At 37.7% G+C, this 26,875-nt stretch overlaps 1 pseudogene; it reads left to right on the forward strand.

Annotated features, from left to right (window-relative positions):
• Positions 1 to 1,246: 1,246 nt before the first annotated feature.
• LOC148522671 (uncharacterized) lies at positions 1,247 to 26,875 on the forward strand (annotated as a pseudogene).

The raw sequence follows: 26,875 nt of genomic DNA on the forward strand, positions 1-26,875 counted from the left end.
TCTAGTAATGTCCTGCAATAGGTACTTATCCAATTCCCGTCCCTGTCCAGGTGGTCTATAGATCACCCCAGTGCGAATTATGTCATTGTCCTCCATTTCTAAAGTCACCCAAAGAGCCTCAGTTGTTGCTTCAACATTTTGTATTATAGTAGCATTTAGGCTGTTTTTCACATACATAGCTACTCCTCCTCCAATCCTCCCCATTCTATCCTTTCTAAATAGAGTATAGCCTGGTATAGCTATGTCTCAGTCATGATTTTCATTACACCATGACTCTGTATTAGCTATTATTTCTAGTGCATCCCTTGTCATTATTGCAATTAGTTCAAAGATTTTATCAGCTATGCTCCAGGCATTTGCACACATAGCTCTAAGAGTGTTGCTGGTGTTTCTTTTGGTCCAAGACATGGTTAGACAGTATATTACAAAATGACAATAGGCATGATGTTTTTTTGGAATTACCTGGTCTCAGATGTTGTTCAATGTTTTTCAACTGTTTTTTTAACTGTTATTTAAAATGTTTGTACACTTTTTAAATTTCTTTACTTCAGACAATTGCCTCCCAGACAACTGCCCCCACAACTGAATGCAAAGATAAAGTAGGTCTAATTAATACAAGCTACAGCTGAAGCCACATGACCAGCTAATCAAAGGAGTTGAATTACCCTGTGTTAAACAAACACTAGGCCATAAATGACACTTCACTGACCAACGTCTTCAACTGGCAAAACAAATTCCAAGCATGTACAATATAATTCACATCCTTTTAAATACACAGCTAAGTTTGCATTAGTGCAAATATAGATTAGGAGTTGTAGATTGCTGGATGGCAAATAAAACCACATACATTTCCTAAACAGCTGAGGATGCATGACGGTTAATGCAGATTCTGGGACTTGTAGTATTCAGTAAGGATTTATCACATACAATTCCTAAACAGCTGAGGATGCATGAGGGTTAATGCATTTAGGTACCTTAACCCATCCCCTCTCCCTCCCCTAATTCTAACACTCTTTCCACATTGCCTGAACTTAACCTCCCCCAAAGTGCTTAAACCTAACCTCCCCACACCCTAAATCTAACTCTCTTATCCTAGTGCCTAGATATTGTGGAAAGTTACTTTTCTCTCTGATCAAGCCAACTAAAGACACAATTTCTTCTTACACCTCTAGAGGTTTAATTAAAGCTATTTTCATTTTCTATATAGAAAAAACCTTCTAGTGCTAATTAATTTCTCATCTAACAGATGAAGAGTCTCATAGGAGAGAAACCACATATGTGCTCTGAGTGTGACAAAAGCTTTATATGTAAATCACTGCTTCTCATACATCAGAGGATTCACACAAGAGAGAAACCATTTACATGTTCTGAATGCAGCAAATGTTATTCCTGTAAAACATATCTTGTTACACATCAGAGGACTCACACAGGAGAGAAACCATTTTCATTTTCTGAATGCAGCAAGTGTTTTTCCCAGAAGTCATATCTTGTCATTCATCAAAGGAGTCACACAGGAGAGAAACTATTTACATGTTCTGAATGCAGCAAGTGTTATTCTCGTAAGTCACATCTTGTTATACATCAGAGGATTCACACATGAGAGAGGCTTTATGAAAGCAGCAAATGTTTTACCCAAAGGTCAAATCTTGTCACTCATCAGAGGAGAGAAACATTTAAATGCTCTGAATGTACTTAGGTCTTGATTCAGACCCGGATGCTATGCTGAGCTTGCTCGCATTGAGAAATTTTTCGCAATCTGTGCAGGCGTATGAGTTGCAATGTGCATGCTTGAACCAGTCATTGCTATGGGAAAGTGCATTCCCGTAGCCCGCAGTCAGGCCGCTAGTTTGAGTGACAGATAGTGCCGTTTGTGGGTAGTAACACGGGAAGGTGCTTGAAAACGGGGGTGTTGATGTGCGAACGCAGGCGTGCCCGATTGTCAGAATGGCATTTAATGGGTGTACATAATTAACAAAGTAGCGTGATTACACACATGACTATGTTGGATTTTAGCCTGAACTGCTCTCAATGTTGTGGTGGGAAAAGGCTACCACAAATGCTGCGAGCAGCTCCGATGGCTCTTGATGTTCACGATGAATCCTACAACTGTTGGAGATGACATGTGTTGCGAGTTGCAAAGGAATGTCTTTATAAAGCTGCGAGCGCATAGTGCGGCCGCTTGCTATCACTTAGTGGCTGGCGTTACGCGATGCAGTGCGAATGCATGATTTAAATAGCTGGCCCCTTTAGCCAGTGAGCAGATGCAAAATAGTGTCCAGACCTGAATCAGGTCCTTAATGTTTTACTAATAGTACAGTCATCAGAGGAGCCACACTGCAGGGAAGCCAGACAATTGATGTGAATGCAGTTAGTAATCGCATGAGGAGTCACACTGAGGGCCTAAATGTATCATTTGTTTCTTAAATGCATTAAACAGTATCAGTTCAAGATGTTTACAAGTGCTAACACTTTTATTTTCTGAATGTGACAAGTGTTTTATAGAAATAAATCTTGTTATAGACTGGAGAAGAGATGAATTTTTAGTTGGTCCTCTGCCCCAGTGTAATATAATAAACAATGTGAATGGTGAAACCCCCTTTCTCGCATCTCTAAATAAGTATGACTGTATGTCACATCTATTGTATGACAGGACTGCATAGAAAAATCCATAAGTATGAGGTGAGATCAGGCCATGAGGTTGCTGAATTGTGGCACTGTTGGTGGCATTTCCACACTATTAATATATGGCAAGTTAGCCCCTTGCATCTGATTGAATTGTCCCCTATGATTGGCAGGGGATACATTTAGTATCCCATTAGTCGGGATGCCGGTGATTAGAGTATGGGTGCCTGAATCCAGACACCTATCACAATCCTGACACCAGCTTCCAAAAGGTAAGAAGCAGAGTAAGGTGGAGGGTTAGGTGTTAAGGCTAGGCACTAGGGGGGAGGTTTATGTTTAGGCACCAGAGAGGGGGAGGTAAGGTTTAGGCACTATGGGGGAGGGTTAAGTTTATTCACCTGGGAGGGAGGGGTAGGGGTAGGGAAAGGTGGAGGGTTAGGATACCAACCAACAGTTGTTGACCACTGGCATCCCATACCCATTCCGATTGGCAGACCTATGTGTACAGGACACTGCTACAGAAGCCCTGCACACTGCAATGTATCACCCTACAATGTAGGCTACTCTATTAATACTATATAACCTCCTTATTCTTTCCCTTATACCTTTCTATTCCTGTCATACATGCCTCTATTTTGTGTGTTGCACAGTATATTGTAAAATGGCACAACTGCGACACTGGTCACCTCATTTGTGAGTTTGCTGTCAATAGACAGCAAATAGCTGATATTTGGTAACTATAGGTAACAGCGCATATTTAAATGTTCAAATCATATTGTTAAATAAATCCCAATGACAGTACATTGTGTTCCAGACTAATAATTAAGATCCTGCATATTCAATTATTTTAAACTTAAAGCACAGCCAAAGTATATATGTTACTAACCACATAGTACACAGAGGCCCTGATTCAGAGCTGGATGATCTGAAAGAGCGTTCGCTCTGAATCAGGGCGTATTTTTTTTGTGGAGCGGCTTCATGGCCGCTCGCATAGCTGTGGGTAATCACCCACATCTATTGCAAGCGGCCAGGATGATGGTCGCGATGGTCAAGACCATCAAAACAAACGGGCTTGTGTCTAGACCCTTGTGGTAGGGTCTCGTGGACATAAGCCCCAGAGGGCTTATGGCTCTAATAGAGCCAGAAGCTCTTCCACTGACATCACTAGTGATGTCAGTGGGGCCGCCCACAAACGGCAGGCGTTTGCATGAGAACACCTCCATTTGTGAAGCCACCCCATGCCACGCCTCCAAAATGGTGTGAGCTGTTGATCAAAATCGACAGCCGTCCTCTTTTGGTGTGAGACCCGGAGCAACGGATTGCGTGTCGCTAGCTGGGTCTCGCGCATGTGCATGTCGGAACTGGCTCCAGTGTGGGCATGTGCAGTGGCCTAACATCGACCCGCTCGCGAGTGGGTCTGAATCAGGCCCAATGATCCATCTGAGAAAGGACAAAACTATTAATAACCAAAACTTTATACTGAATAAAAAACTTACTTGATATGTTTTTTTATTGCTGAATTAATATATTTTATGAGTAGTTAATAATTTAGTGTTTTTTTTTTCATTTTAAAAGGTAGAACCATGTACTGTAGTAGTAGTATTTAAGGGGTCATTAATTTTTTAATAGCATTCTGCAAGTATATGTCTTTTTGCCAGTGTTGACATGTAAACACAGGGTCTTCCTGACAATCAGGGATTGTTCAGTATAAGAAAAGATACATATGGGTATATTTATCAAAGTTCAATTTTGCATTAGATTTTAAGTTCGATAGAAATCCCTGTCAAAATCTCACATTTACTAAAATTCAATTTTGGAAACTTTTTTTAAATCGAATTTGATATGGTTCGATTTTGAAAAGTGATTTCTTGTTTAATTTTGCATGCTCATTTTCTAAATCAAACACAAAATTGAACTTCAATTCCCCCAAATAATAGACCTGCTTCATGCTGGAATTTTAAGCATGAGCACGTGTCAGTTACACAGTTGCATGCACAGATCAGTGAGATCCGTGCTTGCTTCTGTGTGTAAAACATTTGTAAAGTGTTAAAAATGTAAAACTAAAAACAAATAAAAAAAAAACAGCACAAGACTTTTCTGGGCCATTCTTGGTTTTGGAAATACTGTGGCCAAAAGACTTAGGGTTCCCTTGTATTATCCAAAACCAGCCTCAAACTGTTTCTAGCAGGGTGTAATGCCACAGCTGGGGTACCCTTCCATTTGGGTCCCCCATCCAAAGCATTATACCTGACCTCTAGTTAGCCCAGGTCAGGGATTCCTGGGGAGGTGGGGACCACCCCAGTAGAGGTGTTCCCCACTCCAGGGCACCCCAGGCCTGGGCTGATAGACCTGGGCTATCCCTGGCTACCCTGATCAGTGGGTGATGGGTTGATTGTAAAAATATATTAAATAACATTGTCTTTTACAGGAAAACTAGATGTCCCCACATGCTCATAGTTGGAGAACTAGTACCAACATGCATGTTATTAAGCACCCACTGGTACCAATTGTTCACCTGCAAAATAAATATTAAAATAAACACAAGACACAAACTGTGAAAGTAGAACTTTATTACACTCCCACTCACATATACTCACCTACAATCCCTGTACATGTACTCTTCCCAATATAGACATCCATGTCTTCCTAAAATAAAAAAACATGAAGCCCTGGAACATGGACATAAGTACCATCCTCTAAGGGTGGTACTTCCAAAATGTCAATTTAGCAATGGCATTTCACTTAGAAATGCATGGGCTGAGCATTCAATGGTTCTCACCATTGAATTCAGAGAAGCTTGGTGCTGGTTGTGCTTTTAAGGGGGGACCCCACATTAATTTTTTTTAAAAACTTTACAAACTTTTTACACACAAAAGCATGTATGGCTCTCACTGATCTGTGCATGCATCTGTGTAATTCATACCTGCACATGCTAAAATTGCCAGCATGAACCAGGTATATTAATTTAGGGAGTTAAAAAGTTTGATATAGAGATTTATTTGGTGATCCTTTTCAAATTGAATATTAGTAAATGTTAGATTTTTATGTTGGTCCATGTAAAAGTACTAATTTTTTGCAGAAGTTCGATTTTTAGTTGGATTCTGTTTTATGTTTGATTTTTCTTTCACTTTTGCCTTAAGTAAATCTCCAAAGGTAAAATCGAATGAAAGCTGAATGCAAATCGAATGTGAAATCAAACAAAACTCAAAATTGAACAGTAGTAAATATACTCCATACTGTTTCCTGATCGCTGATGTCTTTTATTGTCTCCTGTCCTCCAGAGGAATAACTCAGACTAAACCAAGCATCCTAACACAAACTACTGGGCCATCTTATGTCATTATTCCTAATCCAATATACCCCTGATAAATGAATGTATTTCAGTATCATTACATATTTTGTCATTCATGGATCAGTCTATGAAATAGGAGAATCTTGGTACTAGCACTGGCTGTTGTAGCACTGTTTGAAACCCTACTAATCAAAAAAGTTATTTGGGAAAGTGTAGTAAAGGACTCTCCAAATACAAACAGTGGGCCTGATACTCTAGTGCACTGCTGATTACAGATTCCTGATTTTTGGGAATCTGCGCATGCGCAGGACCTATTCTGAGCATGTGCAGTATGGGTCCTGCAAAATCGCATGCAGGCTCCTATATGCCTATTAAAAAAGAACATCTGGAAGACCAGAAAAAAATTCTAAATTGGGAGCACTTATACAGCAAATGATAATTACAAAATGTACAAAACATAGATTTTATTATCAATTACAAAAATGTTAAAATAGACTAAAGGCACACATTAGATTATATTGTGAGTGACTTGGTCAATTCTGATGCATTAGAATTACAAGGTGCTCTTATCATCCTGTGTGTACACTTGATCATGATTACGATGTGCGCTCCCACCGGTTATTGATCATATGTTCAGATCTTCCCTACATGCAGGAACATTTGTCAATCTTATTAACAATTTGTGGCATATTGTGTATTGTGTGTGCACTACCAAATGACAAACAATATGTCATTCAAACTTGGACAATGAGCGCATCTCTTGACTGGCATTCCAAGGACTCTCCCCTCCTCTATATTATTCCAGCATCATGAAGGATACAAGCAGCATTGCAGCAGCATCCCAAAGCAGATTACATATTATAATAGAGGTAAATATTAAAAAATCCAGTCACTGCTGATCCCAAATGTGTATAGAGCCAACCTATATTTTGTTAAAAAGTTTTCTAAAAATATTATGTGGGCCTTCCTCCCCCTAAAAGCTCAACCAGCCCCAGACTTTTCAGTGAGCCAGTCCTTGTTGTTAAAATATTGGGGACAAAAGACATATGGGTCACCCCATATTTTGCACAACCAGCACTGTGCTCAGGCAGCCAGTACTGGTTGTGAAATTCAGGGACAAAAAATTTAGTGGTCCCCCAAATTTTAAACAAACAGCAGTGGGCTCAGCAAGCCAGTCCTGGTTAATGGAAATACAGTGGAAAAAAATAATATGGATCTCTCGTATTTTCCATAACCAGCAATGGACTCTTTTAAGCAGGGGTGTAATGTCACAGCCAGGGGAATCCTTTCACTGGGTCCTCCAGCCAAAGCATTATGCCTGACCACTAGTCAGCCAAGGCCAGGGATCCCTGGGGAGGTGGAAATCACCTCCCCAGGGAACCCCAGGCCTTGTCTGATAGCCCACGGCTATCCCCAGCACTCCCATTAAAGATTACCTTGTGATTCTCACCATTGAAGTCAATTTTGGGTACCACTCATTGGCAGAGAGAGAGGCCAAGACTTGCCTCTTGGCCAATGAATGCTTCGCCCCAGCATTTCTATAGAGAAATGCAGCAGCTCAGATTTCATTCAGGGAATACCATCCTTGAGGATGTCCGATGATCAAGAAGAGGACTTGATCTACCAAAGTATTAGTGATTATGGATATTTTTTTAAAGGTGTTGTGGATTTCTACTGGAGAAGGTGAAATGATTGGCTACAAGGTCAGTATGTGAAAATGTGATTTTTAGTGTGCATGCATGTTTTACTAAAACTTTAGTGTCATGGTGTGTGTCCTGTCTCTATTTGAATATTTTTTTGCAGGTGAACTAAAGGTACTAGTGGGTCTGTAGTGCCTTGCATGCTGGTACTTGTGGTACTCCAAGTGCCAGCATGCAGGGGAGGCTCACTAGAACCAAGAGTTCACCTGCAAAAGACAACATTTTTACATCTATCATTTGAACCACACTATACAAAATTAACACAGTGCCCCCACTGGGCTTGGGTTTCAGGGATAGTCCTGTGCTATCAGCCCAGGCCTGGGGTGTCCTGGAGAGTGGTTCCCCAGCATGGTCTGACTAGTGGTCCCCTGGCTGTAGCATTACACCCTTGCTAGAAAAGGTCAGGTGGTGGTTATGGAAAATATGGGGGACCCCTACTAATTTTTTCCCATATTTCTAAAATCAGGACTGGCTCACTGAGGCCAGTGCTGTTTGTACAAAATTCATGGGACCCCTATATCTTTTGTCCCTCATATTTTTGAAACTAGGACTGGCTCACTTTAAGTCCTGTGCTGGTTGAGGATTTAGGGGGGACACCACATAATTTTCATTTTCATTTTAACCCCTAAAAATCTTTTTTTTTACACATAGATGCATGAACTGATCTCTCTGAGCTGTGCATGCATCTTTGCCTATTCAGAATCAAAGATACCGTGTCACAGGTATGTTATGTGCACGTATGTACCACTAACATACTTTGTATAAAACACTATATACCAACAAATGCATATAATTTGCCACTGACCAACAAATAGTTATTTTAAACTAGAAATCACATATATTACCACCAATAAACCCACTTAATAAATTATTTACCCTGTGTTGTTATTTTATTGTAATACACCCATTATTCTTTTAAATTTTGCAGTTCTTATCTTGCTTTCCGGCCCTCTGATTGAATCTGAACAATCAAATATACCTCATCTCAGGTTCATTATGTGCACACATGCAGCCATAATTTACTTTGAGTAAAATACTGTAGACCAACAATGTTACCTAAACATGTGCCTAAGGATTTATTATACCCTACAGAACATGAGTAAAATAGAGAAATAAGTTTGATCACAGATTGGTCACTGCGTTTTTATTTAAAAAAATTGGTAACATTTTATATAAAAAATAATGACCTTTGGCCTGACTCAAAATGGATCGTAACTGCAATTGCAATAGTGATTATGCATGCAGTCTCACTGCGATGATATGCTAAACCTCTGCAATCGGTATGCTATCACAGCACCACATAAGGACATCCAACTTACCTTACACACATCCATAATACTTAGCAAGACCGGTAAAATTGAGTACAATCGCATCCTCACACACACTAGCACAATCTCTGACCTTACTCAGGAATTGAATTAACCTCATCGCATGCAGTGAGTACACAAGCTGCATATGGCATTTCAGTGGCTAATTTATGCACACCCCTTCAATGATGTTAAAATGCACTTGCACACCTGTGTTTCACCCAAAAAAATACCATCATCACCCCAAATGGTACAGTAATTCCTGTCACTCAATCTGAGTTGGGTTTGTGTAGCCACTGCAATCACAGTCCCAATTGTAGTGGAGTGTTCGCACAAGTACATATGGAGTTGATTGTGTGTGTAATCACAGTTGTGATCCTTGCTGTACAGGCAACTTGTGTGAATTAATCTTAATTTGTTATTTTGGCAATATTTAAAAAATTCAATTATCTAATTATTAAATGCAATTTATACTTATTAAAAATGTATGAAAAAAATGTGTCCAATATCTCCAGGGAAATGAGAATTGTGTTAATGGGGATTAGTATTTGTGTGTCTGTATATTTGAACATGCAGTTGTTTCAATAATGTATTGGGCCAATATATGTTAAATGACCTCTACAGAGAATTTCTGTCCCAAAAAATAATCTGTTGGGAGGGTGTTCTTAAATATATAAACTAACACTAGGTGCAATATCTGTAGGCTGGGTGTTCGTCCTATTAAGGGTAGTCTCTATATATGTCCCAATAATGTCCAAATGATGATCCATTTATATAATAAAAATCTCTTGTTTCAATCAGTTGGATAATGCTGTACACGTCTGCTCCTCCTCTCCACCTCAAAATTACAGATAACACAGCATCAGGGAACTTAGGACACTATAATGCAATGTGCAGTATATGTTCTGTGTACTCACCGAATCTTGCTGCTGTTTTGCTGGTCCATCGGTATCCCATGCTGCGTTCAATCTGCTGGGTGCATGCATGTGAGGGGAGTATAGTAAGCAGATAGAAATGGGTATGAGTGTAAAAACACTTGTTTATTTTAGTAAGTTCTGCCCATATCAATCAACATTGGTTTATGGTACAGGATAAAAATGGCCCATTCACTATGAGAGGCAGAGATGGCAGTATTTAGACAAGCATTATTACAATGGATGTCAGAATAAAAGTAAAATAGATGGTAATAAAAAGTCTGAGAAGGAGTCTGAATATAACTGATTGGTTATATATGTGCCTTCCAACATGTTTTGTCCCGTTTGGGGGCGTTTTCAAGGGTATGTAGTCCATCTGTGTGTATAAAGGGCTTAAATACCTTCTATTGGTGCCCTTTACATCTCTTGTTGGTGCATTTCCGGAATCCGCAGTTCACGCATGCACGCTGCGGCAGCCACTAGAGATCCCGTCTGTTCTCCATCTGTATAGATGATTCTGCACATGCTCCATGCCTCAATTGCAGACTGTAGACTTGTTTCCCTATAAGGCAGATTCATAGTGCCTGTGTGGCTGATCTATGCCAGTCCATGTATCCCTAGTAAGCACAGTGGACCTCATTCAGAGTTGGTCGAAGCGGCCGCACGGTCGTACGGGAAAAGGGGCCGGATATTCAAATGATTCCCTTGCAAGTTGCGTCCCTAAGTTCGGATCGGTAGCTGGCCGACCATGGGGAGGAAGCGGCCAGAATTCCAAAAAATACGCCCCCTTCTCGTACGCATTGCACGTCATCTCCAGGCATATAAGGATTAATCGAGACCATCGGGAACCATCGGAACTGGTCGTAGAGCTTAAGGTTGGCCATACCCTCTTTTAAGCTCTACGATCATGTCAGTGTAAAAACCTCCCATGTCACATGTGCCATGACGCTACTTTGTTAATTATGCACTCCCTTAAACCGTATGCACTCCCATAAAACGCCGTTCGCATAATTAGGCATGCCTGCATTCGGATCTCCACTCCCCCGTTTTCAAGCACCTTCCCCTGTTACCACCCACAAATGCCTTAATCTGTCACTCAAACTACCGACCTGGCTGTGTTCAAGGAGAGAGAAATTTCTGATCGTAGCGGCTAGTTTGCGCATGCTCATTGCGAACTTTACGCATGCGCAGTATAGCGAACATCGGTGGCGTACAACCGTGCGGCCGCTTTGACCGACTCTGAATGAGGTCCTGTGTCTCCATTGTGATGACGGCCATTTTGTGTGGGATTTTTTGTATGGGATTTTTTGTATAGTTGCTGATAGCCATTTATGATGTATAGGATTTCTTTATAAATGTAATATAATTGGCCTCAGATGTAATGATGTCCTCACTATGTTTTAATATTACATATTGGTTAGAGTCTGCTTATATTGTTACTCTACCATCATTTTAAGACACACATACATATACTTATATACATATATACATACACATATACACACATAAATATACATATATACACATAGCATTGCACACTGTTGATTATGAAACCTATTCCCTTAATCCACAATTGTGTTATGGGACTTCCAGATATATATTCCAGTGTATATGTCTATGTGGTTGTGACTTGTACCACATAATTTTATCATCCTTTATTTTGTACTGAGCACCCTCCCTTTATTAATCTTTACTTTGTATATAGGGGTATATAGGGGTGAGTGGGGGGTGACCCAATAGTCATTCTAAATTATTGAATTAAGGACATGAATGCATTCTCCTATGGTTCAATATTAAGGCCATCTGGATTCAGGATTTTTAATTCATACATCCATCTGCTCTCTATTCTGTTTATATGAAGCAAGTGGTTTCCCCCCCTCCAATTGGGTTCGACTACATCTATTCCCAAAAATGTAAGGCCTTTAGAATTACAATCATGTTCTGTTCTGAAGTGGTTCAAGACACTGTGTTGGTTGTATCCCCTTTTAATATTTCTGACATGCTCGCCAACTCTAACTTTTAAGCTCCTCAATGTTCTTCCCACATACTGTGTTCTGCATGGACATTCCAGAACATAAATTACATTTGTAATGTCACATATGATCATGATCTTAATGGTATGTGTATTCTTAGTTCGTGATGAAATTATTCTAACTTTTAAGCTCCTCACTATTATTCCCACATACTGTGTTCCACATGGGCATTCCAGAATATAAATTACATTTGTGCTGTCACACGTGATCATGTTCTTAATGGTATGTGTATTCTTAGTTCTTGATGAAATGATTTCATTAGCCAGTTTGGTGCTCTTGTAATTGAGAAGTCTGCAGTTTTGGCATCCCGCAGTGATAGAAACCTTTCTTAACGGCCTGTCCATCGAGGGTCTGTTGCTTCGACAGTGTTTTGTTTTTAATTTGATTCTTGACTAGTTTTCTCCCTAGATCTGGTGCTTTGTGGAAGGCTATGTCAGGCTCTTTAGGGAGAATGGCACTTAGTTTGTTATCCATGAGTAACAGGGGCTAATGTTTTTTAAATATGTTTTTGATTTTGTATGATGTCCCTGTATAGTTTGTTATAAAAAAGACTTTATCAGTTGTTGTGGGAGTTTGCTATCTGTATGTCAATAAGTTCTCTCTCGGTTTATTCATGGTTTTGTTGTAGGCATCCTCAACTATATCCATATCTTATTTTTTTTCTTTGAATTGCTCTTTTAAGTTGTTACCTTGTTTGATGTATTCCTCTATATTTGAGCAATTTCATCTTACACGTGTAAACTGACTTAATGTTACACTCCTGATCCAATTTGGATGGTGGTTGCTCTCTGCCCAGATATAACTGTTAACGTCAACTTTTTTGTAATGTGTCCTTGTATGTATTTCTTGGTTATTAATATAAATATCCAAGTCAAGAAAATTAACTTGTTCCTCACTGTATTGGATCATTATTATTAATGTATGTTATGAATGCCTGTAGCGATGCTTCACCGCCTTGCCAAATGAAGAGCACATCATTGATGTATCTCCTCCAGAGGACCAAGTTTGCCCCAAGCACACTGGCTGACCAGATGTTACAGTCTTCCCAATGACTCATGAAGAGATTTGCATAGCTTGGGGCAAATTGGTCCCCATGGCAGTGCCTCACCGCTCTGGTGGATTGGAGGTGTTTTTATGGATTTTGGGCAGGTAATAAAAAATCGGGATAACTGGGTGGGATGTATTAAGGAAATCAAATTCCTGTTTGTTTAATATACCTTTCTCGTGTCCTCCTTTGAGTAAGTTCATTTTGGTATTGTTTTGTAGGGTCCCCCTTTAAGTTTAAGGCACGTAGACTCCTCTGATGTACAACAAGATTTGAAAAATCAGTAAAACATTTGATGCATTCAGAACATGTAAAAGGTTTCTCTCCTGTGTGAATCCTCTGATGTCTAACTAGCTGTGACTTTATGGAAAAACATTTTCTGCATTCAGAACATGTAAATAGTTTCTCTCCTGTGTGAATCCTCTGATGTATAACAAGATATGACTTCCGGGAAAAACATTTGCTGCATTCAGAACATGTAAATGGTTTCTCTCCTATGTGAATCCTCTGATGTTTAACACGTTGTGACTTATTGGAAAAACATTTGCTGCATTCAGAACATGTAAATGGTTTCTCTCTTGTGTGAATCCTCTGATGTATAACAAGATAAGACTTTGCGAAAAAACATTTGCTGCACTCAAACCATTTAAATGGCTTCTCTCTTGTGTGAATCCTCTGTTGTGTGATAAGCTGTGATTTATATGTAAAGCTTTTGTCACACTCAGAGCACAGATGCAGTTTCTCTCCTGTGAGACTCATCATGTATTAGATGAGAAACAAATTAGCTGTAAAAGTTTTCTCCTATCAAGAAAATTATAATAGATTTTGGGGATCCTTTATAGGTGTAAGAAGAAATAGCGTCTTTAGTTGGCTTGATCAGAGAACAAAGTCCCTTTACTACTATATCTTCCAATAGTCTTAGTGGGGATCCTTCTCTCTATTTGTCCTGCAAGAAAAAATATTGTATTAAAAAGCATAAATGTTACAAGAGTAAAATGACTATTGCAGTAATAATGTCATTCTATATACAGAACTTGAAACATATATATATATATATATATATATATATATATATTTAATTAAATACACTGACAAACATAAATATTCTATTTACCATTGTTTTATATCTGTGTGAATGCTATATTACCATTTCCAGTCAGATCTACAGCAGATACCTATACTTACCTTAATATACATGGTCTATTAATGTATTTTTTTAAAGTATAATCCTCATACTATGACCTCATTACTCACCCCCTGCAGTGACCATATATGGGTAACACATGCTACCAATGCTGTCACAACTACTGTCATTGATGCACCAGGACAAGGCTGGATTATAGTTGAAGTGGATAGGGCAGTCACCTTGGGTCCTCCACACAGACACAAATAATCCCCTGACCCAGCCCATACTGCACCATCCCTGGATTGACTGCATCGCACTAGGCAGCAACCCAAATTATCCCACTGCTGTAAAGCACAAAGCAGCATATGGTGGGCTGGGGAGAGATACTGCTGACAAGTAAAAAGGAGGAGGGGAGGCATCAGACCCAGGTCCCTCCAAAAAGCCTTAGCCCCGGTAATTAATACTCAATTGTCCCCCTCTCAGCACCCCTGTATATAGATACATTATACACAAATTATACAATAGTACTGATAGAGAATGTATAGCTATGTTACACATATGATCTCACAATTTGGGGGTACATGTTAGTATTTGTATAGCAAAAGGTTTGTATGTAAGATTATGAGACACCTAAATGAATTAATACGCTACATATCTGGTTTCTATCATTTATATGACAGACTATAAGTGCCCGCCAATATTTTTGCTAATGTTTTACGAAATTACATTATTAATGTTCATAATAGTTCATGTACATCTAACATCAGTCACCCAGAGGATAATGTGACATAATACAATATACAGTGTAATATCTGGATAGTTGAAATGTTTTATTTGCAATTCAATATTTAATAATAATTGATAATGAAAAATATAGTGTATAAAGCTTATAGTAATGTACCACTTTAAAGAAAAAAATATTGTAACACTAACTATGTAACAATTGTTAAGGTTAAACTTTTTAATTGTTGATAGCAAGAAAACATTTACAAAATAATATCTACAAATATCTGTGTATATATCAATATATTCTTATGTATTATATAATGACCTTACTCTGTGGATTCCTCCTTCTGTCACTTTCTTACTCCTCCATCCATCCAGTTCTCCAACCAGCAACTAAACCAGCAGCTCTTCCATCAGCTATCAGTAGCCTTGTACAACCTATTTATAGTTATTCCTCCCCATCTCTCTCCAGTAGTTCCCAGGATGACCAGAAGGTATTCTTACATTGAATACTTTAATAGCATTACCATATATTCATTCAACAAAGCAGATTCTTATGCCTAGCTCCTTGTCTTGTAATTGAGGTATAAATATTCCTATAGTCACCTTGGCAAGGGGGTAGCATCTTGCATTCAAATTAGATCATAGCAGCCCCTGGCAACCTGTTATGCCATTAAAGTGACCTTTTGTTTAGGAGACACCTATTGTCTATGCAAAGATTCAGCAGAAAGAACTGTTCTACATATTAGCAAGAACCTCAGAATGAGTCACTGTAAATAATAACATAAATAGTAAAGTAAAAGTCAAAAGTTTGTACAAACTTTAATATTGAATATTGAAGATATTGTGATATAAACACTAACTGAGTTTCTTAGACATGCATAAATAGTCAAGGTATGCCTAAATACAAATTTCTATAAAAAAAAACGAATTCATTTTTTCTAAATTTGTTTTTATTTAGAACATTAGTATAATTTAGAGGTTGAACATATTGATATACAATGATTTATTAATATGTTTTGTTCATTAATGCCCAATGCAAGTCAATAGTGCTATTAAAGGGTTTGGTGGGTCATAGACTTGTATAAGACCATATTTTTGGGATGTAGAAGTCCATAATGTGCCAAGAACAGCTCATGTTAGCACAGGTAGAAAATCCATCATTTTATTAAGAGATGAAGGTTGCACAATCTGGGAAATTGCAACAAGTTTGATATTTTCATCAAGTGCAGCAGCAATCTCCATAAAGCAGTATCATGTAACAGGCTCACATGAGGATCACCACAGCAAAGGCAGATAATACATTTATTATTGTTACCACCCTCAGAAATAATGTATTAATAACATCTTAGATTATAGGCCACACAAATGCTAAATCGAGATAAAGCTGCAGACACATCTCAACATCAATTGTTCGGAAAAAACCTGAATCTGGTCTTCATGGTAAAATTGCTGCAAGAAGAAGACTTGCTTGGGCCAAGGAACACAGGTTGTGGATATCAGACCAGTTCTTCAGTCCATATTTATGTTTCCATCTGCCATACTGACCCACTGCCAGTGGTGTAACGGATATTAGATATTTCATTTTTGTAACAAAGGTATGCAGTCAGGAAGTCGGCAGTTGAAATACCAGTGGTTGTTAAGGGATATGGATTGAGTTATGGAGTTTCCAAGTAGTTTATTTTGCTACAATATCTTAACTTTGCAGACAGTAAAAAATGTATTTGCTATGTATCCCTTTGATCTTCCACTGGACCATTCATACGAGATACAACCTTAAAACATTATTATTTTCATTCTATGTAAACATGCATTATTATTATTACAGATTAATATATATATTTTTTATGCAAGATTTTTTTTAAAATGTGCCATGTAGAAGTGTGCTCTATACCTCTCCCATCTGTGGCTGTACAGACACATGTGCAAATTGAGATGTGCATACTTAATATATGGAAAAGTTGCTTAAAAAAAAAGAATTCTTAACAGTACTCCTGTACATATATAACATTTGTTATTTAAATAGTCTCTTGTAGTTTTTTTCTTAAATGTAAACAGTTAAGTTATTCCTCTATCTTGTACCAACATCTTGACAGTTGGTGTGACTGGTCACCTCACCCTTTATGCAGTCTGTGAATGCAATTAATATACTATTTAATATAAGACTTATAAATACTAGCAAAACCCTATTTTCTGTTCAAAACTTCTGGGTTACTAGTAAGCTCTGATCACAATTCACTTCTGCAAAACTTATTGACAATTAAAAGAGTTTGCTATTGTATAGGAAACATAATAAAATAAGTATAAAACTCTGCAAAGCTAGCATAAAGTCTAGATGTAGTACCATTAATCCCATCAAAAAACAATAAACTCTAAGATTCAAATGATAAGGTTACTTCAGACTCGCGACTATCCTAAATACTTTTGTTTGTGCATAGTTAAACAAATAGTTGAAAATCACACAGAAACCCACCGTAGTTTATTTAAAAGGTTTATATATGATCTTCAAAGCCCGGTCAACATGTCACCCTTTTTTTCTCTTTGCGGTAATATAAGAAAATTTTGTCAAGCCTTACTACAGAATAAAATAAAACTGCTTAGAGTATGTAGAAAGCCTACTATTATTGTAAAATGGATAATAGAAAATCCATTATAAAACAATGTTAAAACACAATTTCCCATTAGAAAAAAAAGACTACATGCCATTTATGTAGTTTCAACCAAACAAAGTGGTTTATGGTTAACAAAAATTAAAGTTTCAGTAGAGCCAAGTATAATTCTTTATTCATAATAAACTTATGGTGTCCATATTTTCCTGTTGTAATAACTATTATGAAGCTTTCAAAAAATTAGGAAAACAAAAAAACTCACACATATCCCATACAAACACTCTTCATTCTTATCTGTATGAAAGTTGGGTGAATCCTCCACTACCCCCAAAAATCTTACTTAGTTCATACCACTACAAAAATGTATTCAAACTGCATTTTCTCTTACACCCTATTAACTTGACTTGCAAGACGTGACTGTAGGATGTACACTTCAGAAGCCTGCTTTAAGAAAGATAGGGAGAAAAGTTATGTGAGGAAAGTTATTATTTCTTCCCTTGTGTTCTTTTTTCTTTGCTGAAAAGTGAAAGTGAAAACAATTTTCTTGAATACAGTAGTGTCTGTAGAGTCTTGTAGTGCAAGAAGGAAAAACTACAAACAAAAGGTTAGAAACATTTATAAACAAGGTTTGTATAAAACTATGCAATTGCATTTTTAAGTAGAGATACCTTTAACATAGGTAAATATAAATGCTTATATTTTTTTTACTCCGGAGTCCATACTGTAAAATAAACAAAAATAGAATAGTCATTAATGAGTGTTTATGTCGTTTAGAGGCGCTAAACAAAAAAAACCATAAAAAAATTCTGTAAAAGTACTACATAACACTGAATTTGGAAAAAATATGTCTTAAATTTAGGATCTGCTGTCAATATCTTTACAATGAAAAAAAATAACTGTTATTGTTTCTAAGTATGTATTGTCCATGTGTATGTTTTAATTAAGGAAAAATTATTAAGGAAAAATTATACTGGGTTTATCAGACCCATCATGCCTATAGAAATTCAAGGTAAACCCTGACTGTATTGTAGATGGCCAAGGCTTCATTGACCATGATTGTTTTATAGGTGGTACATTGGGTGTAGAATCATACAAGGAGGAATCATCCTTGTATGATTCTACACCCAATGTATCTGTATATTGACTTTTCCCTTGGTGCACCACCAGCCATAAGTAGATTGAGTAGGAAGTCTACATTTAGACAATTAAAATGATAAAATAAAAGGCTGGGAGAAATAATAGATTTATTTTTTCCTGTGCGGATTTAACATACCCCCTTCTAGCGATGTTTTATAGGTGTTGCCATAGAAGCACTGCTGTTGGAGTAGCTGTTGTTGTAATTGCAGGGTGTGCTGGAGCTTACGGAGTAATTTAGTTTGTTGCTTGTTTTTGTGTTTGAGAATATAATAATAATGTGGTTTAGCTACTTTAAATAAAATCTGTACAGCGTCTGTTGTCTAAGTAGGGACTTGTGTTTGCACTGTGGTTTTATAGAATCTAAAAGACCCTTGACTAATATACTTGCAGTTATAGTGGTATGTGTGGCATTTGTTTTTACATATTGTATGCTTGTAAAACATTTCACTTCTAAAACAGCCCTTTTACAATAACTTACTGAATCTTGGTTTGTTAGTTTAATAGTAAATATTCTCCACCAGTTATCTCCCTGGTGGAAAAAGAATGCTTGTTGGTTTCCTAATTGGGTAAAGAACCCTGAGAACAATGAATTTTAACTAAGTCACTCTCCAAATTTCCTTACTATGGGGAGACTTTGTCCCATACTCTTTTGATTCATGAGATGTGTCATCGTGCTGTCTAATAATATCTTTGGAAGGAGTTAGTGTTGAAATTGGGCTCTTTTCAAAAGGATCGGGTATATCTTTAAAACACTGGGTAGAACCTCCATTAATGTCTACCCACTGTTGTAAAGTGTAACATTTAGGTAGTGTATGCAAATCCTGTGTGTCTGCATCTGTGCTGTTGGAGGCAGGTCTTTAAGAATATTGTCTCACTAGGTTCTGGGTAATGTGTCTAACTGTTAATAGCTTTTGTTTTAGTTTCTGTTGTGGAGAAAAGATGGTAAGTTAAGAAACAATACTTTTAGTAATAAGAAAATTGTTGGAACTAGTAACTGGATTATCTGTAGTAATGCCCACTGCACAATAGATGGCGGATGGATTTATGCTTGGCAGTAAAGCTTCTTCTAGGAAGATCCTCCGCTCATTATTTGTTGGCTGACAATCACATCCTAAGACCCTAATACACTCACTGCAGGCTGAAAAATCCTGGGAGGAATTTGGAAAGCCACTGAGCAGTGAGAATGTCCAGGAAACATTAGAATTAGTGGGGTTTTGGGTTTCAAGGGGCATTGATTTAGGGTTGGTAGTCTGTGATGATACATTGTTGACTACCTTAGTTTTTTTTTGCAATAGACTTGTGTGTCTTTTGTTTTGGCCTTACTTGGATGTAGGGTGGTGGTCCTGCATGAGGTATTGCAACTGTCTGGTTATATGGAATATCTGGAGTTCCCCAAAGTTTCATAAGAATAGGACTTATTTAATCTTTGGGCAGAGACTCAGAATGGTCTGCCATTTGTCTAGGGGTGTTTTCTGTTGTGTAATCTAGTATGCCTTTGGAGGCTGCATTACCATTTTTGCATTTGCATAGCACTGCTTCTGCAAGAAGACTTAAACTAAGTACTGCTTGGCTGCCCTGGGTTTCATCAGGAGTTATAAGATGACCATCTGCTGGAATAGCAGGGTCTCTAACTTACATAGAACTCTTAGGCAGCATCTTGCAGGTAGTACTATTGCATTGCTAGGGGTCAGTAGATACTGGCACTAATACCATAGAGTTACTTATTAGAGATGCAGTTGCTGCTGATGCCATAATGGAAAAATGCTGTGCTACCTGTGAGCATATACTTTTATATTTCCATAGATTCAAACATTCCATATGATTAAATCTATCATTACATTTGCGTAAAGCCAAACTTTTACATTTGATTTGTTTTAATATGGAAGGTTCAAATGTACCATGGAGCAAAAAAACATCACTTGTACACTCTGACCACTGATTAACATAAGGCACACAGTCATTACCATACTTTTGTATCATGACACTACAAGGTCCTTGTGAATTTGCATGTGAATTTTAACTTTTTTGTTTCATTGCTGTTGCTCATTGTCTCTAAATATTGTTTTTTCTTAAACGTCTTCGTAACTACCTTTAAAAAAATCTATTACTTATGTTGAAACACAATTAGCCATTTGTTTCAAAACCAAGCAGCTTAATGCTTGTTATGCAAAAGCAAACAAGAACTTGTTTTCCTAAACAATGAGAGTGCTTACTCAGGCCAACTTGTAACCAGGCCGCTTCAAACAAAGGATGCTGAGCCTTCAACTGGGGATCAGCTTCATCTGAAGGAGGCTGAGCCTGCAACTTGGGGAACAGCATGCTCAAAGAGCAACCAAGCAACCCTTCAGGGAGCAGCTTGCGTGATGTGCAATGCAAGCAACTCTTGACTACCTACACTTATATTTGAATCAAGTGGCACATCTGCCTTAATAATTAAGTAGACATGTCTGCCCAAATGATTTAATTCCCAAACTGAACTACTGAACTCATTCCTGGTTTAGCACTTAAGGATATCCGAAACTCTAGACATTAGGAGTCTCCTCTTAAGACCCCCCACAGTCTCTACAACACCTTCAGTCAGACACACATGTCACAACATTCCCAACAGAAGAAAATATAAGCAAGAATGTATTAGCACAACTACTCCATAGCTGTTTGAATCCTTCAGAAGCAACAGCAGAAGTCTTTCACACATTGCCACAGAAAGGGACATTGCATTGACAATATAAAACAAAAAAAACAAAAATGAAAGTAAGTCTTGCTTATCTCAGTGTGCTATGACTATCTCTACTAGTCAATACAGGACACTACAAATACATACAGTGTGCCTGATTCAGCAGTGTACTCTAGTGCACTGCTGATTGCAGATTCTTGATTATAGGGAATCTGCAAATGCGCATACCTTTTCTGCACATGTGCAGAATGTGTGCTGTAAAATCGCCACCAGGCCCCCATATGCCTATGCCTGATTGACATGCAGAGGCATTTGCATTTCAGTTCGGGGACAGCCTGCATTTCCAGAAAGGGGGGAGACTCACCCCAGTTTTCTGGAAGTGGCAAGTCTAGGATCTGCATCCATGGATGCAGACTTCCTAGCCTCGCAGGCTGACAGGACCAGGTCAGGCTGCAATAAGCTTCAGCTACCACAGCCTAACCAAAGGGGCAACCAATGCAACCAACGGTTGTGATGGCTGCAATGCTGATCAAAGGCTGTGGGACTGCAGATGCAGCAAGGAGGTATCAGACTACACCTGCTGCATTTGCATTCTTGCAGGATGGAATTGCAAAGTCACTTGTGTGTGGCTTTACCATTCTGTCCTCTGCTAAATCAGGGACAATGTTTGATAATCTCATAGAAAATCACTTTGTTTAAGTAGTCAAGAAGAAAGTTAAAGGTTATTGTGTTGTATTTGTTCCAAAATAAAAATATCCAACATTCCTTAGACCATAGAAAGTGACACGATATGGCAAGTGGAATCCATGTTATTAAATTTGGAATTAGGTGCTGGTCTGATGTCTACAGATATTATGGACTTCTACAATATGAAAATATGGATTTACACCAATTACGGACCCACCATATCCTTGAATGGCAATAGACATTAACAAGCAAGTATTCTGAATAACTCATTGTGGGTCAACTTTTTAAACCTCTCCATTTGATTTAAGTTCTAAATGAAAACTACTTGCTATGCCTTTATATCAAAATGTCTTTAAGATCATGAGAGAAAAAATAATTTAAACTTATGTTTGTACAAACATTTGACTTGTACTATAAGTGTCTATATATGTAATAGTTTAGCAGTGAAACAATGTGAGGTTCCTGCTGATATGTAGAACAGGGCTTTCTGCTAAAACTCTGCCCAGACAATAGGTGACTCTTAAACAAAAGGTCCCTTTGGTGACATAACAGGAGGCCAGAGGCTGCTGTTATCTAATTAGAATACAAAATGTTACCCCGGCCAAAGTGTAATTAGCATTTCTCATTGTAGTAAGTGACTTTAGGAATATTTACACCTAATTTACAAGACAATGAGTTAGGCACGAGAAGCTGCTTTGTTGAATGGAAATGTACTAATGTTATGAGACCCTAATTTACATGTCACCTCTCAGTGTAAGAATTCCTTCTGGTCATCCTGGGAAAAAGAGATGGGAGATGAATGACTATAAATAGGATGTATCAGTATACTGAGAGCTGATTGAAGAGCTGCTGGTTTAGTTGCTGGTTGGAGAGCTGGATGGATGGATGATTAAGAAATAAACAGAAGAGGGAATCTCCAGAGTAAGGTAATTATATTATATATAGGAATATTTTGATGCATACACAGATATTTGTAGATATTATCTTATAGTCAATAATTAAAACTGTATATTCTATGTTTTGCATTATCTATAAATAAATATTGTACTGAGATAAAACCCCTAAATTATTTCAGATATGACCTTGTATATTATATGAATCAACATTATAGAAGGGTCACAGTGTAATTAAATATTCATAAGGTATTAAAAAAGAATAAAAGTTCATAATAAATGTGCAAAAATATTTATAAGAACTTCTAGTCTGTCACCTATATTGTATGAGCCAGATATGTAGCAGCAGAAATAATTTAGCTGTCCCATAATCTTATAAACACATCTTTTTCTGAGCAACTAAGGGATCATATGTGTAACATAGCTATACATTCTCTATCAGTGCTATTGTATCATTTGTATATAATATAATTATCTTAAGATTAAGACCGACTACTTCATTAAAGCCTTCCAGCCCTCATCCTAACTTGCTGCTACATCTTCCTTTCTCCCCACCTACCCCATTCTGTGTCACTCTTGTTTGTCTTCCCCTCTCTTTAAGAATGTAAGCTCTTTCAAGCAGGGCCCTCTACCCTCTTGTGCTTCTCGCTACTGTAATTTAATTTATCTCTTACTCCCAACTAGGTCAACTAACACTTGGCTGCTTATGCGGGCGTAAAGGTCGCCAATATAGCAATGTTTATCCATGTCCTGTGTTGTATTGTATTGTAAGTCAATGGTTACTTATTTGTCTATGTACTTTGTAAGGCGCTGCAGAACACTTGTGGTGCCATATAAATACTAAGGGGAGGATACGCAGGGTAGGAAGAGGTGGAGGGTTAGCATACCAAACAACAAGTGTCAGTATGCTAGCCTTTTCAGGATGCTGGTTTTGGAATTTTGACAGACGGGATCCCAAGTGCCGACATCCCATACCCAACCATTCTGTGCATCAGCTTAATAAATATAAAGAGGCATCTAGGTGGCAGCTCCATCATAGTATCTTACATATTATTTTGTGCATCAGGTTAGCACATATAAAGGCTTTCTTGGTGGCAGCTCCATCATAGTAACTTACATATTACTCTGTACATCAGGTTATTACATATAAAGTGGAATCTAGGTGGACGCTCCATCACAGTATCTTACATATTACTCTGTGCATCTGGTTAGTATATATAAAGGAGTATCACTATCCAGGTGACAGCTCCTTCATAGTTTATAACCTATTATTATGTACATCACTTTATTACATATAAAGGGGTTTCTTGGTGGCAGCTCCTTCATAGTATCTTACATATTACTCTGTGCATCAGGTAAGTATATATAATGGGGTATCTAGGTAGCAGCACCATCATAGTATATTACAAATTACTCTGTGCAACAGGTTATTATATATAAAGGGTTATCTAGGTGGCAGCTCCATCATTGTATATTACATATTACTCTGTGCATCAGGTTATTATATATAATGGGGTATCTAGGTGGTAGCTCTTTCATAGTATTTTACATATTACTCTGAACATCAGGTTATTACATATAATGGATAGATAGGTGGCAGCTCCATCATAGTATCTTACATATTACTCTGTGCATCAGGTTAGTATATATAATGGGGTATCTAGGTAGCACCACTATCATAGTAAATTAGATATTACTCTGTGCATCAGGTTAGTACATATAAAGGGGTTTCTTGGTGGCAGCTCCTTCTTAGTATCTTACATATTACTGTTTGCAACAGTTTAGTATATATAAAGGGGTATTTTGTTTGCAGCTCCAACATGGTATTTTACATATGACTCTGTGCTTTAGGTTAGTATATATAAAGCAGGTTAGTATATATAAAAGTTTATCTAGGTGACAACATATTCATAGTATCTTACATATGACTCAGTGCATCAGGTTAGTACATATAATGGTGTATCTAAATATATAGCATCTACTTCATACAGCAAGTGTAACAGCAATTTGCATGCATATACACCCACAGTTGCAGGGTGCATATCACTTTAATCAGAAGAAGCTGCATGTGGGTCCTATTCACATCACTGTTCAAATAATATGCAAGAAAAAAAACAAAACAAAAAGATGTTTAGCACTACTGTGTCACACAGTGTGAGTTATGAGTAATGTGACTTGTAGCACATTTATGTATGTGGACAGATTTGTTAGTGGCAGCTCCTTTATAGTATCTTACATATTTCTCTGTTCAGCAGATGAGTGTTATGTCCCTTTTTTATATATTTCTGATACATTTAGATGGAGTCAACACTCACACATATCCTTCCAGACACCTGGATATAAATTTCATATTATAAAATATTAGGATATATTTCACTGAACCTCACTTTATATTTTAAACAGAACAAAATGATTTACCCTTTAAAAAGCAATCTTTTACAACAATGATCTCTGATTGCTCTGCACACATCACACTGAGCAGAGTGATTATGAGATGGTCACATTTTCCCCATTCCCATGGTGTGTGCTGAGATAATGGTGGCATCCTGGTGCATCAGCTGACAGTAGGTGTGACAGGATCGGTAGCATGTGTTACTCATGGGATGGGTACGGGATACATGCGATCTGGATGCCAACAGTAAAAATCCTAATTGCGGCATACTGACAGGGTTAGGATACCAACACTTGTCGGTAGGTATCATAACCCATCCCCTCTCTCTCCCCTAATTCTAACACCCCCTCCCCAGTGCCTAAACTTAACCTCCTCCCTAGTGCCCAAACCTAACCTCCGCACTTCTAAACCTACACTCCCCCCTTCTCCTAGTGCTTAACCCTAAGCCTAAATCTCCCACCAACCCCATTACTTACCTTTGGGATACCATCATTTGTGATGCTGGCTCCAGTATTCTGACAGGATTCTTACAGATGTCGGGATTCCAGTGCCGGTAATCTAAGCGCTGGTATCTCTTGTGCCTGGATACTGAACATATCCCTTTACTCATCTATGGTCAGTGGTGGAACTGAGTAATGTATAATCTGCACATCCTAAATTCATAGTATGAGGATTATATAATGTTTATAGAAACATTAATAGACCATGTGTACTACATAAGTATTAGTATCTGCTGCAGGAGGGTAGATATCTGCACATCTAAATAGAAATATGGATATAGCAATTAAATAACACACAAATATAAAACAAAGGTAAAAATCTGGGTCATATTCATTAGTGTATATAAATATATATTATATTCTGTCTATAAAATAACTTTTTTACTGTAAAGGTAACATTACCCAGGTAATCTTAATGATTATATATTTTTTTCTTACAGGACAAATAAGGAGCTGAATTCCCACTAAGAATATTATAAGAAGTTGTGGAAAGGGACATTATTCTCTAATCAAGCCAACTAAATATGTAATTTCTTCTTACACCTCAGTAGGTTTAATAAAAGCTGATTTCATTTGTTAGATAGAAAAAACCTTCATACTGCTAAGTCATCTCTCATCTAATATATGATGAGTCCCATAGGAGATAAACCACATCTGTGCTCTGAGTGTAACAAAAGCTTTATATGTAAATCACAGCTTGTTATACATCAGAGGAGTCACACAGGAGAGAAACCATTTACATGTTCTGAATGCAGCAAGTGTTATTCTGATAAATTACATCTTGTCACACATCAGAGGAGTCACACAGGAGAGAAACCATTTACATGTTCTGAATGCAGCAAGTGTTATTCCTGTAAGTCAGATCTTGTTAGACATCAGAGGAGTCACACAGGAGAGAAACCATTTACATGTTCTGAATGTAGCAAATGTTTTTTCCAGAAATCACATCTTGTTATACATGAGAGGAGTCACACAGGAGAGAAACCATTTACATGTTCTGAATGCAGCAAGTGTTTTTCCCAAAGTCATCTCTTGTTATACACCGTAGGAGTCACACAGGAGATAAACCATAAAAATGTTCTGAATGCAGCAAGGGTTTTTCCCGGAAGTCACATATTGTAATACATCAGAGGAGTCACACAGGAGAAAGGCCGTATAAATGCTCTGAATGAAGCAAATGTTTTACCCAAAATGTACATCTTGTTACCCATCAGATGA

The sequence above is a fragment of the Taudactylus pleione genome, unplaced genomic scaffold (genome assembly GCF_031769625.1).
Source record: "Taudactylus pleione unplaced genomic scaffold, aTauple2 ptg000145l, whole genome shotgun sequence".
NCBI classification, from domain to species: Eukaryota; Metazoa; Chordata; class Amphibia; order Anura; family Myobatrachidae; genus Taudactylus; species Taudactylus pleione.